Raw genomic sequence first — 15,678 nt, 5'->3', positions numbered from 1 at the left:
AGTTCTCCGGCCGGCCGGGTCCCGCGGGCTCCCAGGGACGGGGGTGATGGGCGGGGCGGGGCGGGGGGCTGTCTCTCTATACACACACACACACACTCACACTCACTCACACTCACACAAGATGCGCCTCCACGGCTGGACTCGCCAAGGTGGAGCCCTCCCAGCCCCCCTCGTCTCCTCGCCCGGCCTCCTTCACCTACCCGCTGCCCACCCCCAGCGCGTCGCTGCCTGCCGCTGACTGCGCACGCGCGGGACGCTCGCCCTTTGACCCCAGCCAGGGGCCGCCCTCCCCCACAACCCCTTTCAGCTGCGCCCCCCCCCCTCGCCCTGTGGGTGGGCTGCCGCCTATTCCCCCGGGCCAGGGCTGGGGCACAGCCAGTGTATGGGGCGTCTCTCTCTGGGGATGTGTCCCATGGGTGGGGTGGGGTGGCGTGGTTTGGGGGGCGCTGAAGAAATCAGTCCCCTCCATCTCCTACCTCTGGAAAACGCCCAAGCCCGTGGAGAACTGCCGGCACCGCTTCGTGGGGGCCGGGACCCTCCTCCGTGTCCTCCGGTGGCCCAGTCCAAGGGGCCTGGGCCTGGCCGGGGCTGCATTGGACCCCGACCACCCTGGCGTGTGGACTGGCTAAAAATCGGCCATTAGATATTGGATTCCAGCTTCCTGGAGGTCATTTCACTAATGAGTGCACCGGAAAGAGTTTCCTAATCCATCTGTGAGGGTGGCAACTGAAAGAGAATTTTAAAGCTGACAGAATAGGCGAGGGAAGGCATAGGAGATTTCCACACCCAGCAAGGAAGCCTTTCCCGAAATGGAAGAAAGAAACGAGCAAACAGAGACACCGGTAGCCCGCCCGGAAAAGAGTCTGCCCCTTAGAGAAAGCACCCTGACCAGGTTCACCCGTGGGTGGGTGGCGAGCTAGCGGCATTCAGAAGAGCGAGGCCCGCAGTCTGTGCGGAAGACACCTGCGCTCGGGTGTGTGTGGCGGCGCGATTCACAAGCAGCTCTAGATGTTAAACCAAGGAGAAGCCAGGGAGTTCCCAACGCCCCAGGTGTCCTCAGCCCACGACTGGCTGCTGTGGGAATGCGAAGCCCGGCTCCTTGTCTCAGAGCGGGGTTCCCAGGAGGATCAGGCTGAAGCTGGGACTTGGCCTCAAAGTGTCCCCTCGCATGGCCACCCCCTTCCCCTTCCTGCTCCTCTACTCCTGGTGCCCCTCCATCCAGGGGCCAGACCTTAAAGAGTCACCGCAAGAGAATCCTGGTCCCAAAGGAGCCTTCTGGGGGACCGGTGCTGAGAGAGGTTGTGGGCATGGCCCGCTGGGGCTCTGCCCGACCCAGGGCTGAGAGATGCCACCTCCCAGCTCTGGGTCCCTGCAGGAAGTGTTGGCAAGCACAGGGCCGGTCCTCCAAAGGCCCAGGTGCAGGGAGCCCAGGCCAAGCAGCCTGTGGAAGAAGCCACTTGCCGTGCCACCCCGGGAACAGGACTGCAGGCCCCGGCCCTTCCCACCTCCTCCTCCTCCTCCTCCTCCTCCTCCCCCCCGCCCCCCCCCCACAGGGCACAGGGCTCAGAGACACCTCAGACTCTTGCTACCCAAAGTGCAAAGGGCATCAGTTGCTCCTCCAACCCCCCTCCCCCCGCCCAGCAGACCACGTTGTCCAGCCAGCCCCCGGGCCTCCCTGGGGTGCCCAGCACAAAAGTGCAGACACCCACCGGACCCTCAATCTCAGTTTTCGGATGTTTTTGCCACTCTAAGGACCCGCAGGCCAGCTGGGCCTTCGGGCAGGACAGAGAGCCCCGGAATCCGACGTGGAGAGCTGCGTGTACGTCCCCATCAGGAGGCGGTCCCCACCTCCGCGGCTCTCCCCTTGCGGGGAGCGGCAGCCCAGCCGGCAGCCCCAGGGCCTCAGGGAAGACACCAGGCTGGGCCCCCCCGCGGCACAGCGGGGGCACGTCCCCCGCACTCACGCGACTTAGGGACGGCTGCTGGAGACTGCTGCGGCCACCCTGCTGCCGGGTTTCTGGAGGGCTTCCTGGAAGCAGCGTCCACACCAAGCCCTTGGAAGGCCCAGGCGACGGAGGAGCCGGTCAGGCAGGGGCCGAGGACGGTGAGAGGCCGGGCGGGCGGGAAGGAGCATGTCAGGCAGGGGCAGAGGACGGTGACCGGCCGGGCGGGGAGGAGCCGGTCAGGCGGGGGCCCAGGACAGTGACGGGCCTGGCCGGGGAGGAGTGCGTCAGGCAGGGGCAGAGGAGACGGGCTGGGTAAGGGTTAGGGTTACAGTTAGGGCACAATTCACAATCGCAAAGACGTGGAAGCGACCCGAGTGCCCATCCATCCAGGAGTGCATCAATAAAATGTGGCGCGTGGACACCACGGAGTGCCATTCGGCTGTGAGGAGCAGCGGTGAGAGGGCGCCTCTCGTGTTCTCCTGGCCAGAGCTGGAACCCGTTCCAGTAAGCCAAGTATCCCAAGAATGGACACACGAGCACCACGTGAGCGCGCTCACCAGCAAATTGGTACGAACGGGTGGACACCTAAGTGGACGGAGAGGAATCACCTTCATCGGGTGGGTGTCGGGCGGGTGGGGGGAGGGGAGGGGCATACACATCCATTAGGCATGGGGTGGGTGCGCACCGACTGGGGGATGGGCGCACTTGAAGCTCTGACCCGAGGGGGGAGGCTTGGAGAGGGCAAGGCACCCGACCTTAACATTGGTACCCCCACAATACGCTGGAACAACATGAGAGGTATATGAATAAGAACACAGGGGGGGGCCGGGCGCGGTGGCTCACGCCTGTAATCCTAGCTCTCTGGGAGGCCGAGGCGGGCGGATTGCTCCAGGTCAGGAGTTCGAAACCAGCCTGAGCAAGAGCGAGACCCCGTCTCTACTAAAAATAGAAAGAAATTAATTGGCCAACTAATATATATAGAAAAACACAGCCGGGCGTGGTGGTGCATGCCTGTAGTCCCAACTACTCGGGAGGCTGAGGCAGCAGGATTGCTTGAGCCCGGAGATTGAGGTTGCTGTGAGCTAGGCTGACGCCATGGCACTCACTCTAGCCTGGGCAGCAAAACGAGACTCTGTCTCAAAAAAAAAAAAAAAAAAAAAGAACACAGGGGGGAGGGGGGCACGGGCAACACATGTCACCTGAATACTTGTACTCCCATCATCTGCTTGAAAAGAGAGAGAAAAGAAAATGCAATCTTAGAGGTAAGAGACACTTTTTAAACATAATGAATCCGAAGAGAAAAGTAAAAGGAGGCCTGTGGAGCAGGTCTGGGTGTGACTCCGGATCCCCCAACATCAGGTGCCACCACCAAAGATTCCTGCGTGTAGCCCATAGAACCCCAAAAGCAACGGGACGAGTTCTGGTCACGTACTCCCTCAAAATGACATCCTGGCCTTCTTCTGGAACTCCCTCCCCTCTCAGACTCTCAAGGTTTCCTCCAGCGTGTCGGTTCCCACAGAGCAGACCTTTGGTCTGAGACCTGACAGTCCAGATGCCACGCATGCTGCCGCGTGGCGGCGGTGTCGCGGCTTGGGACAAGAGGAGGCCCCACGGTGCGGGCTGGGGCGCCAGGCACCGCGCGGGCGCTGAGGGTGGGGGTGACCCCCACCCCGGGCCGCCGCCGCGCTCCCAGAAAGGGGACAGAACAAGAGGCAAAAAAAAAAAAAAAAAAAAAGCAGCAGCCTGTGGCACCCGGTATTCCCAGGCGGTCTCCCATCCAAGTACTAACCAGGCCCGACCCTGCTTAGCTTCCGAGACCAGACGAGATCGGGGGCGTTCAGGGTGGTGTGGCCCTAGACGGCGGCGGAGGGCGCCCCTGCCCCGCTCAAGAAGCCGAGCCTCTCTGGGCTTCCCCGCCGCCGCCTCCCGCCCCAGGCCCCGCGCCGGGCCGGGCCGGTTGAGTTCTCCGGCCGGCCGGGTCCCGCGGGCTCCCAGGGACGGGGGTGATGGGCGGGGCGGGGCGGGGGGCTGTCTCTCTATACACACACACACACACTCACACTCACTCACACTCACACAAGATGCGCCTCCACGGCTGGACTCGCCAAGGTGGAGCCCTCCCAGCCCCCCTCGTCTCCTCGCCCGGCCTCCTTCACCTACCCGCTGCCCACCCCCAGCGCGTCGCTGCCTGCCGCTGACTGCGCACGCGCGGGACGCTCGCCCTTTGACCCCAGCCAGGGGCCGCCCTCCCCCACAACCCCTTTCAGCTGCGCCCCCCCCCTCGCCCTGTGGGTGGGCTGCCGCCTATTCCCCCGGGCCAGGGCTGGGGCACAGCCAGTGTATGGGGCGTCTCTCTCTGGGGATGTGTCCCATGGGTGGGGTGGGGTGGCGTGGTTTGGGGGGCGCTGAAGAAATCAGTCCCCTCCATCTCCTACCTCTGGAAAACGCCCAAGCCCGTGGAGAACTGCCGGCACCGCTTCGTGGGGGCCGGGACCCTCCTCCGTGTCCTCCGGTGGCCCAGTCCAAGGGGCCTGGGCCTGGCCGGGGCTGCATTGGACCCCGACCACCCTGGCGTGTGGACTCGCTAAAAATCGGCCATTAGATATTAGATTCCAGCTTCCTGGAGGTCATTTCACTAATGAGTGCACCGGAAAGAGTTTCCTAATCCATCTGTGAGGGTGGCAACTGAAAGAGAATTTTAAAGCTGACAGAATAGGCGAGGGAAGGCATAGGAGATTTCCACACCCAGCAAGGAAGCCTTTCCCGAAATGGAAGAAAGAAACGAGCAAACAGAGACACCGGTAGCCCGCCCGGAAAAGAGTCTGCCCCTTAGAGAAAGCACCCTGACCAGGTTCACCCGTGGGTGGGTGGCGAGCTAGCGGCATTCAGAAGAGCGAGGCCCGCAGTCTGTGCGGAAGACACCTGCGCTCGGGTGTGTGTGGCGGCGCGATTCACAAGCAGCTCTAGATGTTAAACCAAGGAGAAGCCAGGGAGTTCCCAACGCCCCAGGTGTCCTCAGCCCACGACTGGCTGCTGTGGGAATGCGAAGCCCGGCTCCTTGTCTCAGAGCGGGGTTCCCAGGAGGATCAGGCTGAAGCTGGGACTTGGCCTCAAAGTGTCCCCTCGCATGGCCACCCCCTTCCCCTTCCTGCTCCTCTACTCCTGGTGCCCCTCCATCCAGGGGCCAGACCTTAAAGAGTCACCGCAAGAGAATCCTGGTCCCAAAGGAGCCTTCTGGGGGACCGGTGCTGAGAGAGGTTGTGGGCATGGCCCGCTGGGGCTCTGCCCGACCCAGGGCTGAGAGATGCCACCTCCCAGCTCTGGGTCCCTGCAGGAAGTGTTGGCAAGCACAGGGCCGGTCCTCCAAAGGCCCAGGTGCAGGGAGCCCAGGCCAAGCAGCCTGTGGAAGAAGCCACTTGCCGTGCCACCCCGGGAACAGGACTGCAGGCCCCGGCCCTTCCCACCTCCTCCTCCTCCTCCTCCTCCTCCTCCCCCCCGCCCCCCCCCCACAGGGCACAGGGCTCAGAGACACCTCAGACTCTTGCTACCCAAAGTGCAAAGGGCATCAGTTGCTCCTCCAACCCCCCTCCCCCCGCCCAGCAGACCACGTTGTCCAGCCAGCCCCCGGGCCTCCCTGGGGTGCCCAGCACAAAAGTGCAGACACCCACCGGACCCTCAATCTCAGTTTTCGGATGTTTTTGCCACTCTAAGGACCCGCAGGCCAGCTGGGCCTTCGGGCAGGACAGAGAGCCCCGGAATCCGACGTGGAGAGCTGCGTGTACGTCCCCATCAGGAGGCGGTCCCCACCTCCGCGGCTCTCCCCTTGCGGGGAGCGGCAGCCCAGCCGGCAGCCCCAGGGCCTCAGGGAAGACACCAGGCTGGGCCCCCCCGCGGCACAGCGGGGGCACGTCCCCCGCACTCACGCGACTTAGGGACGGCTGCTGGAGACTGCTGCGGCCACCCTGCTGCCGGGTTTCTGGAGGGCTTCCTGGAAGCAGCGTCCACACCAAGCCCTTGGAAGGCCCAGGCGACGGAGGAGCCGGTCAGGCAGGGGCCGAGGACGGTGAGAGGCCGGGCGGGCGGGAAGGAGCATGTCAGGCAGGGGCAGAGGACGGTGACCGGCCGGGCGGGGAGGAGCCGGTCAGGCGGGGGCCCAGGACAGTGACGGGCCTGGCCGGGGAGGAGTGCGTCAGGCAGGGGCAGAGGAGACGGGCTGGGTAAGGGTTAGGGTTACAGTTAGGGCACAATTCACAATCGCAAAGACGTGGAAGCGACCCGAGTGCCCATCCATCCAGGAGTGCATCAATAAAATGTGGCGCGTGGACACCACGGAGTGCCATTCGGCTGTGAGGAGCAGCGGTGAGAGGGCGCCTCTCGTGTTCTCCTGGCCAGAGCTGGAACCCGTTCCAGTAAGCCAAGTATCCCAAGAATGGACACACGAGCACCACGTGAGCGCGCTCACCAGCAAATTGGTACGAACGGGTGGACACCTAAGTGGACGGAGAGGAATCACCTTCATCGGGTGGGTGTCGGGCGGGTGGGGGGAGGGGAGGGGCATACACATCCATTAGGCATGGGGTGGGTGCGCACCGACTGGGGGATGGGCGCACTTGAAGCTCTGACCCGAGGGGGGAGGCTTGGAGAGGGCAAGGCACCCGACCTTAACATTGGTACCCCCACAATACGCTGGAACAACATGAGAGGTATATGAATAAGAACACAGGGGGGGGCCGGGCGCGGTGGCTCACGCCTGTAATCCTAGCTCTCTGGGAGGCCGAGGCGGGCGGATTGCTCCAGGTCAGGAGTTCGAAACCAGCCTGAGCAAGAGCGAGACCCCGTCTCTACTAAAAATAGAAAGAAATTAATTGGCCAACTAATATATATAGAAAAACACAGCCGGGCGTGGTGGTGCATGCCTGTAGTCCCAACTACTCGGGAGGCTGAGGCAGCAGGATTGCTTGAGCCCGGAGATTGAGGTTGCTGTGAGCTAGGCTGACGCCATGGCACTCACTCTAGCCTGGGCAGCAAAACGAGACTCTGTCTCAAAAAAAAAAAAAAAAAAAAAGAACACAGGGGGGAGGGGGGCACGGGCAACACATGTCACCTGAATACTTGTACTCCCATCATCTGCTTGAAAAGAGAGAGAAAAGAAAATGCAATCTTAGAGGTAAGAGACACTTTTTAAACATAATGAATCCGAAGAGAAAAGTAAAAGGAGGCCTGTGGAGCAGGTCTGGGTGTGACTCCGGATCCCCCAACATCAGGTGCCACCACCAAAGATTCCTGCGTGTAGCCCATAGAACCCCAAAAGCAACGGGACGAGTTCTGGTCACGTACTCCCTCAAAATGACATCCTGGCCTTCTTCTGGAACTCCCTCCCCTCTCAGACTCTCAAGGTTTCCTCCAGCGTGTCGGTTCCCACAGAGCAGACCTTTGGTCTGAGACCTGACAGTCCAGATGCCACGCATGCTGCCGCGTGGCGGCGGTGTCGCGGCTTGGGACAAGAGGAGGCCCCACGGTGCGGGCTGGGGCGCCAGGCACCGCGCGGGCGCTGAGGGTGGGGGTGACCCCCACCCCGGGCCGCCGCCGCGCTCCCAGAAAGGGGACAGAACAAGAGGCAAAAAAAAAAAAAAAAAAAAAGCAGCAGCCTGTGGCACCCGGTATTCCCAGGCGGTCTCCCATCCAAGTACTAACCAGGCCCGACCCTGCTTAGCTTCCGAGACCAGACGAGATCGGGGGCGTTCAGGGTGGTGTGGCCCTAGACGGCGGCGGAGGGCGCCCCTGCCCCGCTCAAGAAGCCGAGCCTCTCTGGGCTTCCCCGCCGCCGCCTCCCGCCCCAGGCCCCGCGCCGGGCCGGGCCGGTTGAGTTCTCCGGCCGGCCGGGTCCCGCGGGCTCCCAGGGACGGGGGTGATGGGCGGGGCGGGGCGGGGGGCTGTCTCTCTATACACACACACACACACTCACACTCACTCACACTCACACAAGATGCGCCTCCACGGCTGGACTCGCCAAGGTGGAGCCCTCCCAGCCCCCCTCGTCTCCTCGCCCGGCCTCCTTCACCTACCCGCTGCCCACCCCCAGCGCGTCGCTGCCTGCCGCTGACTGCGCACGCGCGGGACGCTCGCCCTTTGACCCCAGCCAGGGGCCGCCCTCCCCCACAACCCCTTTCAGCTGCGCCCCCCCCCCCGCCCTGTGGGTGGGCTGCCGCCTATTCCCCCGGGCCAGGGCTGGGGCACAGCCAGTGTATGGGGCGTCTCTCTCTGGGGATGTGTCCCATGGGTGGGGTGGGGTGGCGTGGTTTGGGGGGCGCTGAAGAAATCAGTCCCCTCCATCTCCTACCTCTGGAAAACGCCCAAGCCCGTGGAGAACTGCCGGCACCGCTTCGTGGGGGCCGGGACCCTCCTCCGTGTCCTCCGGTGGCCCAGTCCAAGGGGCCTGGGCCTGGCCGGGGCTGCATTGGACCCCGACCACCCTGGCGTGTGGACTGGCTAAAAATCGGCCATTAGATATTGGATTCCAGCTTCCTGGAGGTCATTTCACTAATGAGTGCACCGGAAAGAGTTTCCTAATCCATCTGTGAGGGTGGCAACTGAAAGAGAATTTTAAAGCTGACAGAATAGGCGAGGGAAGGCATAGGAGATTTCCACACCCAGCAAGGAAGCCTTTCCCGAAATGGAAGAAAGAAACGAGCAAACAGAGACACCGGTAGCCCGCCCGGAAAAGAGTCTGCCCCTTAGAGAAAGCACCCTGACCAGGTTCACCCGTGGGTGGGTGGCGAGCTAGCGGCATTCAGAAGAGCGAGGCCCGCAGTCTGTGCGGAAGACACCTGCGCTCGGGTGTGTGTGGCGGCGCGATTCACAAGCAGCTCTAGATGTTAAACCAAGGAGAAGCCAGGGAGTTCCCAACGCCCCAGGTGTCCTCAGCCCACGACTGGCTGCTGTGGGAATGCGAAGCCCGGCTCCTTGTCTCAGAGCGGGGTTCCCAGGAGGATCAGGCTGAAGCTGGGACTTGGCCTCAAAGTGTCCCCTCGCATGGCCACCCCCTTCCCCTTCCTGCTCCTCTACTCCTGGTGCCCCTCCATCCAGGGGCCAGACCTTAAAGAGTCACCGCAAGAGAATCCTGGTCCCAAAGGAGCCTTCTGGGGGACCGGTGCTGAGAGAGGTTGTGGGCATGGCCCGCTGGGGCTCTGCCCGACCCAGGGCTGAGAGATGCCACCTCCCAGCTCTGGGTCCCTGCAGGAAGTGTTGGCAAGCACAGGGCCGGTCCTCCAAAGGCCCAGGTGCAGGGAGCCCAGGCCAAGCAGCCTGTGGAAGAAGCCACTTGCCGTGCCACCCCGGGAACAGGACTGCAGGCCCCGGCCCTTCCCACCTCCTCCTCCTCCTCCTCCTCCTCCTCCCCCCCGCCCCCCCCCCACAGGGCACAGGGCTCAGAGACACCTCAGACTCTTGCTACCCAAAGTGCAAAGGGCATCAGTTGCTCCTCCAACCCCCCTCCCCCCGCCCAGCAGACCACGTTGTCCAGCCAGCCCCCGGGCCTCCCTGGGGTGCCCAGCACAAAAGTGCAGACACCCACCGGACCCTCAATCTCAGTTTTCGGATGTTTTTGCCACTCTAAGGACCCGCAGGCCAGCTGGGCCTTCGGGCAGGACAGAGAGCCCCGGAATCCGACGTGGAGAGCTGCGTGTACGTCCCCATCAGGAGGCGGTCCCCACCTCCGCGGCTCTCCCCTTGCGGGGAGCGGCAGCCCAGCCGGCAGCCCCAGGGCCTCAGGGAAGACACCAGGCTGGGCCCCCCCGCGGCACAGCGGGGGCACGTCCCCCGCACTCACGCGACTTAGGGACGGCTGCTGGAGACTGCTGCGGCCACCCTGCTGCCGGGTTTCTGGAGGGCTTCCTGGAAGCAGCGTCCACACCAAGCCCTTGGAAGGCCCAGGCGACGGAGGAGCCGGTCAGGCAGGGGCCGAGGACGGTGAGAGGCCGGGCGGGCGGGAAGGAGCATGTCAGGCAGGGGCAGAGGACGGTGACCGGCCGGGCGGGGAGGAGCCGGTCAGGCGGGGGCCCAGGACAGTGACGGGCCTGGCCGGGGAGGAGTGCGTCAGGCAGGGGCAGAGGAGACGGGCTGGGTAAGGGTTAGGGTTACAGTTAGGGCACAATTCACAATCGCAAAGACGTGGAAGCGACCCGAGTGCCCATCCATCCAGGAGTGCATCAATAAAATGTGGCGCGTGGACACCACGGAGTGCCATTCGGCTGTGAGGAGCAGCGGTGAGAGGGCGCCTCTCGTGTTCTCCTGGCCAGAGCTGGAACCCGTTCCAGTAAGCCAAGTATCCCAAGAATGGACACACGAGCACCACGTGAGCGCGCTCACCAGCAAATTGGTACGAACGGGTGGACACCTAAGTGGACGGAGAGGAATCACCTTCATCGGGTGGGTGTCGGGCGGGTGGGGGGAGGGGAGGGGCATACACATCCATTAGGCATGGGGTGGGTGCGCACCGACTGGGGGATGGGCGCACTTGAAGCTCTGACCCGAGGGGGGAGGCTTGGAGAGGGCAAGGCACCCGACCTTAACATTGGTACCCCCACAATACGCTGGAACAACATGAGAGGTATATGAATAAGAACACAGGGGGGGGCCGGGCGCGGTGGCTCACGCCTGTAATCCTAGCTCTCTGGGAGGCCGAGGCGGGCGGATTGCTCCAGGTCAGGAGTTCGAAACCAGCCTGAGCAAGAGCGAGACCCCGTCTCTACTAAAAATAGAAAGAAATTAATTGGCCAACTAATATATATAGAAAAACACAGCCGGGCGTGGTGGTGCATGCCTGTAGTCCCAACTACTCGGGAGGCTGAGGCAGCAGGATTGCTTGAGCCCGGAGATTGAGGTTGCTGTGAGCTAGGCTGACGCCATGGCACTCACTCTAGCCTGGGCAGCAAAACGAGACTCTGTCTCAAAAAAAAAAAAAAAAAAAAAGAACACAGGGGGGAGGGGGGCACGGGCAACACATGTCACCTGAATACTTGTACTCCCATCATCTGCTTGAAAAGAGAGAGAAAAGAAAATGCAATCTTAGAGGTAAGAGACACTTTTTAAACATAATGAATCCGAAGAGAAAAGTAAAAGGAGGCCTGTGGAGCAGGTCTGGGTGTGACTCCGGATCCCCCAACATCAGGTGCCACCACCAAAGATTCCTGCGTGTAGCCCATAGAACCCCAAAAGCAACGGGACGAGTTCTGGTCACGTACTCCCTCAAAATGACATCCTGGCCTTCTTCTGGAACTCCCTCCCCTCTCAGACTCTCAAGGTTTCCTCCAGCGTGTCGGTTCCCACAGAGCAGACCTTTGGTCTGAGACCTGACAGTCCAGATGCCACGCATGCTGCCGCGTGGCGGCGGTGTCGCGGCTTGGGACAAGAGGAGGCCCCACGGTGCGGGCTGGGGCGCCAGGCACCGCGCGGGCGCTGAGGGTGGGGGTGACCCCCACCCCGGGCCGCCGCCGCGCTCCCAGAAAGGGGACAGAACAAGAGGCAAAAAAAAAAAAAAAAAAAAGCAGCAGCCTGTGGCACCCGGTATTCCCAGGCGGTCTCCCATCCAAGTACTAACCAGGCCCGACCCTGCTTAGCTTCCGAGACCAGACGAGATCGGGGGCGTTCAGGGTGGTGTGGCCCTAGACGGCGGCGGAGGGCGCCCCTGCCCCGCTCAAGAAGCCGAGCCTCTCTGGGCTTCCCCGCCGCCGCCTCCCGCCCCAGGCCCCGCGCCGGGCCGGGCCGGTTGAGTTCTCCGGCCGGCCGGGTCCCGCGGGCTCCCAGGGACGGGGGTGATGGGCGGGGCGGGGCGGGGGGCTGTCTCTCTATACACACACACACACACTCACACTCACTCACACTCACACAAGATGCGCCTCCACGGCTGGACTCGCCAAGGTGGAGCCCTCCCAGCCCCCCTCGTCTCCTCGCCCGGCCTCCTTCACCTACCCGCTGCCCACCCCCAGCGCGTCGCTGCCTGCCGCTGACTGCGCACGCGCGGGACGCTCGCCCTTTGACCCCAGCCAGGGGCCGCCCTCCCCCACAACCCCTTTCAGCTGCGCCCCCCCCCCCCGCCCTGTGGGTGGGCTGCCGCCTATTCCCCCGGGCCAGGGCTGGGGCACAGCCAGTGTATGGGGCGTCTCTCTCTGGGGATGTGTCCCATGGGTGGGGTGGGGTGGCGTGGTTTGGGGGGCGCTGAAGAAATCAGTCCCCTCCATCTCCTACCTCTGGAAAACGCCCAAGCCCGTGGAGAACTGCCGGCACCGCTTCGTGGGGGCCGGGACCCTCCTCCGTGTCCTCCGGTGGCCCAGTCCAAGGGGCCTGGGCCTGGCCGGGGCTGCATTGGACCCCGACCACCCTGGCGTGTGGACTGGCTAAAAATCGGCCATTAGATATTGGATTCCAGCTTCCTGGAGGTCATTTCACTAATGAGTGCACCGGAAAGAGTTTCCTAATCCATCTGTGAGGGTGGCAACTGAAAGAGAATTTTAAAGCTGACAGAATAGGCGAGGGAAGGCATAGGAGATTTCCACACCCAGCAAGGAAGCCTTTCCCGAAATGGAAGAAAGAAACGAGCAAACAGAGACACCGGTAGCCCGCCCGGAAAAGAGTCTGCCCCTTAGAGAAAGCACCCTGACCAGGTTCACCCGTGGGTGGGTGGCGAGCTAGCGGCATTCAGAAGAGCGAGGCCCGCAGTCTGTGCGGAAGACACCTGCGCTCGGGTGTGTGTGGCGGCGCGATTCACAAGCAGCTCTAGATGTTAAACCAAGGAGAAGCCAGGGAGTTCCCAACGCCCCAGGTGTCCTCAGCCCACGACTGGCTGCTGTGGGAATGCGAAGCCCGGCTCCTTGTCTCAGAGCGGGGTTCCCAGGAGGATCAGGCTGAAGCTGGGACTTGGCCTCAAAGTGTCCCCTCGCATGGCCACCCCCTTCCCCTTCCTGCTCCTCTACTCCTGGTGCCCCTCCATCCAGGGGCCAGACCTTAAAGAGTCACCGCAAGAGAATCCTGGTCCCAAAGGAGCCTTCTGGGGGACCGGTGCTGAGAGAGGTTGTGGGCATGGCCCGCTGGGGCTCTGCCCGACCCAGGGCTGAGAGATGCCACCTCCCAGCTCTGGGTCCCTGCAGGAAGTGTTGGCAAGCACAGGGCCGGTCCTCCAAAGGCCCAGGTGCAGGGAGCCCAGGCCAAGCAGCCTGTGGAAGAAGCCACTTGCCGTGCCACCCCGGGAACAGGACTGCAGGCCCCGGCCCTTCCCACCTCCTCCTCCTCCTCCTCCTCCTCCTCCCCCCCGCCCCCCCCCCACAGGGCACAGGGCTCAGAGACACCTCAGACTCTTGCTACCCAAAGTGCAAAGGGCATCAGTTGCTCCTCCAACCCCCCTCCCCCCGCCCAGCAGACCACGTTGTCCAGCCAGCCCCCGGGCCTCCCTGGGGTGCCCAGCACAAAAGTGCAGACACCCACCGGACCCTCAATCTCAGTTTTCGGATGTTTTTGCCACTCTAAGGACCCGCAGGCCAGCTGGGCCTTCGGGCAGGACAGAGAGCCCCGGAATCCGACGTGGAGAGCTGCGTGTACGTCCCCATCAGGAGGCGGTCCCCACCTCCGCGGCTCTCCCCTTGCGGGGAGCGGCAGCCCAGCCGGCAGCCCCAGGGCCTCAGGGAAGACACCAGGCTGGGCCCCCCCGCGGCACAGCGGGGGCACGTCCCCCGCACTCACGCGACTTAGGGACGGCTGCTGGAGACTGCTGCGGCCACCCTGCTGCCGGGTTTCTGGAGGGCTTCCTGGAAGCAGCGTCCACACCAAGCCCTTGGAAGGCCCAGGCGACGGAGGAGCCGGTCAGGCAGGGGCCGAGGACGGTGAGAGGCCGGGCGGGCGGGAAGGAGCATGTCAGGCAGGGGCAGAGGACGGTGACCGGCCGGGCGGGGAGGAGCCGGTCAGGCGGGGGCCCAGGACAGTGACGGGCCTGGCCGGGGAGGAGTGCGTCAGGCAGGGGCAGAGGAGACGGGCTGGGTAAGGGTTAGGGTTACAGTTAGGGCACAATTCACAATCGCAAAGACGTGGAAGCGACCCGAGTGCCCATCCATCCAGGAGTGCATCAATAAAATGTGGCGCGTGGACACCACGGAGTGCCATTCGGCTGTGAGGAGCAGCGGTGAGAGGGCGCCTCTCGTGTTCTCCTGGCCAGAGCTGGAACCCGTTCCAGTAAGCCAAGTATCCCAAGAATGGACACACGAGCACCACGTGAGCGCGCTCACCAGCAAATTGGTACGAACGGGTGGACACCTAAGTGGACGGAGAGGAATCACCTTCATCGGGTGGGTGTCGGGCGGGTGGGGGGAGGGGAGGGGCATACACATCCATTAGGCATGGGGTGGGTGCGCACCGACTGGGGGATGGGCGCACTTGAAGCTCTGACCCGAGGGGGGAGGCTTGGAGAGGGCAAGGCACCCGACCTTAACATTGGTACCCCCACAATACGCTGGAACAACATGAGAGGTATATGAATAAGAACACAGGGGGGGGCCGGGCGCGGTGGCTCACGCCTGTAATCCTAGCTCTCTGGGAGGCCGAGGCGGGCGGATTGCTCCAGGTCAGGAGTTCGAAACCAGCCTGAGCAAGAGCGAGACCCCGTCTCTACTAAAAATAGAAAGAAATTAATTGGCCAACTAATATATATAGAAAAACACAGCCGGGCGTGGTGGTGCATGCCTGTAGTCCCAACTACTCGGGAGGCTGAGGCAGCAGGATTGCTTGAGCCCGGAGATTGAGGTTGCTGTGAGCTAGGCTGACGCCATGGCACTCACTCTAGCCTGGGCAGCAAAACGAGACTCTGTCTCAAAAAAAAAAAAAAAAAAAAAGAACACAGGGGGGAGGGGGGCACGGGCAACACATGTCACCTGAATACTTGTACTCCCATCATCTGCTTGAAAAGAGAGAGAAAAGAAAATGCAATCTTAGAGGTAAGAGACACTTTTTAAACATAATGAATCCGAAGAGAAAAGTAAAAGGAGGCCTGTGGAGCAGGTCTGGGTGTGACTCCGGATCCCCCAACATCAGGTGCCACCACCAAAGATTCCTGCGTGTAGCCCATAGAACCCCAAAAGCAACGGGACGAGTTCTGGTCACGTACTCCCTCAAAATGACATCCTGGCCTTCTTCTGGAACTCCCTCCCCTCTCAGACTCTCAAGGTTTCCTCCAGCGTGTCGGTTCCCACAGAGCAGACCTTTGGTCTGAGACCTGACAGTCCAGATGCCACGCATGCTGCCGCGTGGCGGCGGTGTCGCGGCTTGGGACAAGAGGAGGCCCCACGGTGCGGGCTGGGGCGCCAGGCACCGCGCGGGCGCTGAGGGTGGGGGTGACCCCCACCCCGGGCCGCCGCCGCGCTCCCAGAAAGGGGACAGAACAAGAGGCAAAAAAAAAAAAAAAAAAAAAGCAGCAGCCTGTGGCACCCGGTATTCCCAGGCGGTCTCCCATCCAAGTACTAACCAGGCCCGACCCTGCTTAGCTTCCGAGACCAGACGAGATCGGGGGCGTTCAGGGTGGTGTGGCCCTAGACGGCGGCGGAGGGCGCCCCTGCCCCGCTCAAGAAGCCGAGCCTCTCTGGGCTTCCCCGCCGCCGCCTCCCGCCCCAGGCCCCGCGCCGGGCCGGGCCGGTTGAGTTCTCCGGCCGGCCGGGTCCCGCGGGCTCCCAGGGACGGGGGTGATGGGCGGGGC

The 15,678-nt window shown here is 63.0% G+C and overlaps 4 non-coding genes across 4 annotated transcripts; all 4 read right to left on the bottom strand.

The window, feature by feature from the left end:
* Nucleotides 1-3,686: 3,686 nt before the first annotated feature.
* LOC142872532 (5S ribosomal RNA) lies at nucleotides 3,687-3,805 on the bottom strand. The gene has a single exon (XR_012920789.1). It is a non-coding gene; the product is annotated as a 5S ribosomal RNA (ribosomal RNA).
* A 3,786-nt stretch (nucleotides 3,806-7,591) lies between these two features.
* On the bottom strand, nucleotides 7,592-7,710 carry LOC142872531 (5S ribosomal RNA). Its single transcript, XR_012920788.1, has one exon. It is a non-coding gene; the product is annotated as a 5S ribosomal RNA (ribosomal RNA).
* A 3,785-nt stretch (nucleotides 7,711-11,495) lies between these two features.
* Nucleotides 11,496-11,614, bottom strand: LOC142872530 (5S ribosomal RNA). Its single transcript, XR_012920787.1, has one exon. It is a non-coding gene; the product is annotated as a 5S ribosomal RNA (ribosomal RNA).
* A 3,787-nt stretch (nucleotides 11,615-15,401) lies between these two features.
* LOC142872529 (5S ribosomal RNA) lies at nucleotides 15,402-15,520 on the bottom strand. Its single transcript, XR_012920786.1, has one exon. It is a non-coding gene; the product is annotated as a 5S ribosomal RNA (ribosomal RNA).
* Between the last annotated feature and the right edge of the window lie 158 nt (nucleotides 15,521-15,678).

The sequence above is a fragment of the Microcebus murinus genome, chromosome 8 (assembly GCF_040939455.1).
Source record: "Microcebus murinus isolate Inina chromosome 8, M.murinus_Inina_mat1.0, whole genome shotgun sequence".
Taxonomy (NCBI): domain Eukaryota; kingdom Metazoa; phylum Chordata; class Mammalia; order Primates; family Cheirogaleidae; genus Microcebus; species Microcebus murinus.
This window is presented reverse-complemented; position numbering and strand designations above follow the sequence as displayed.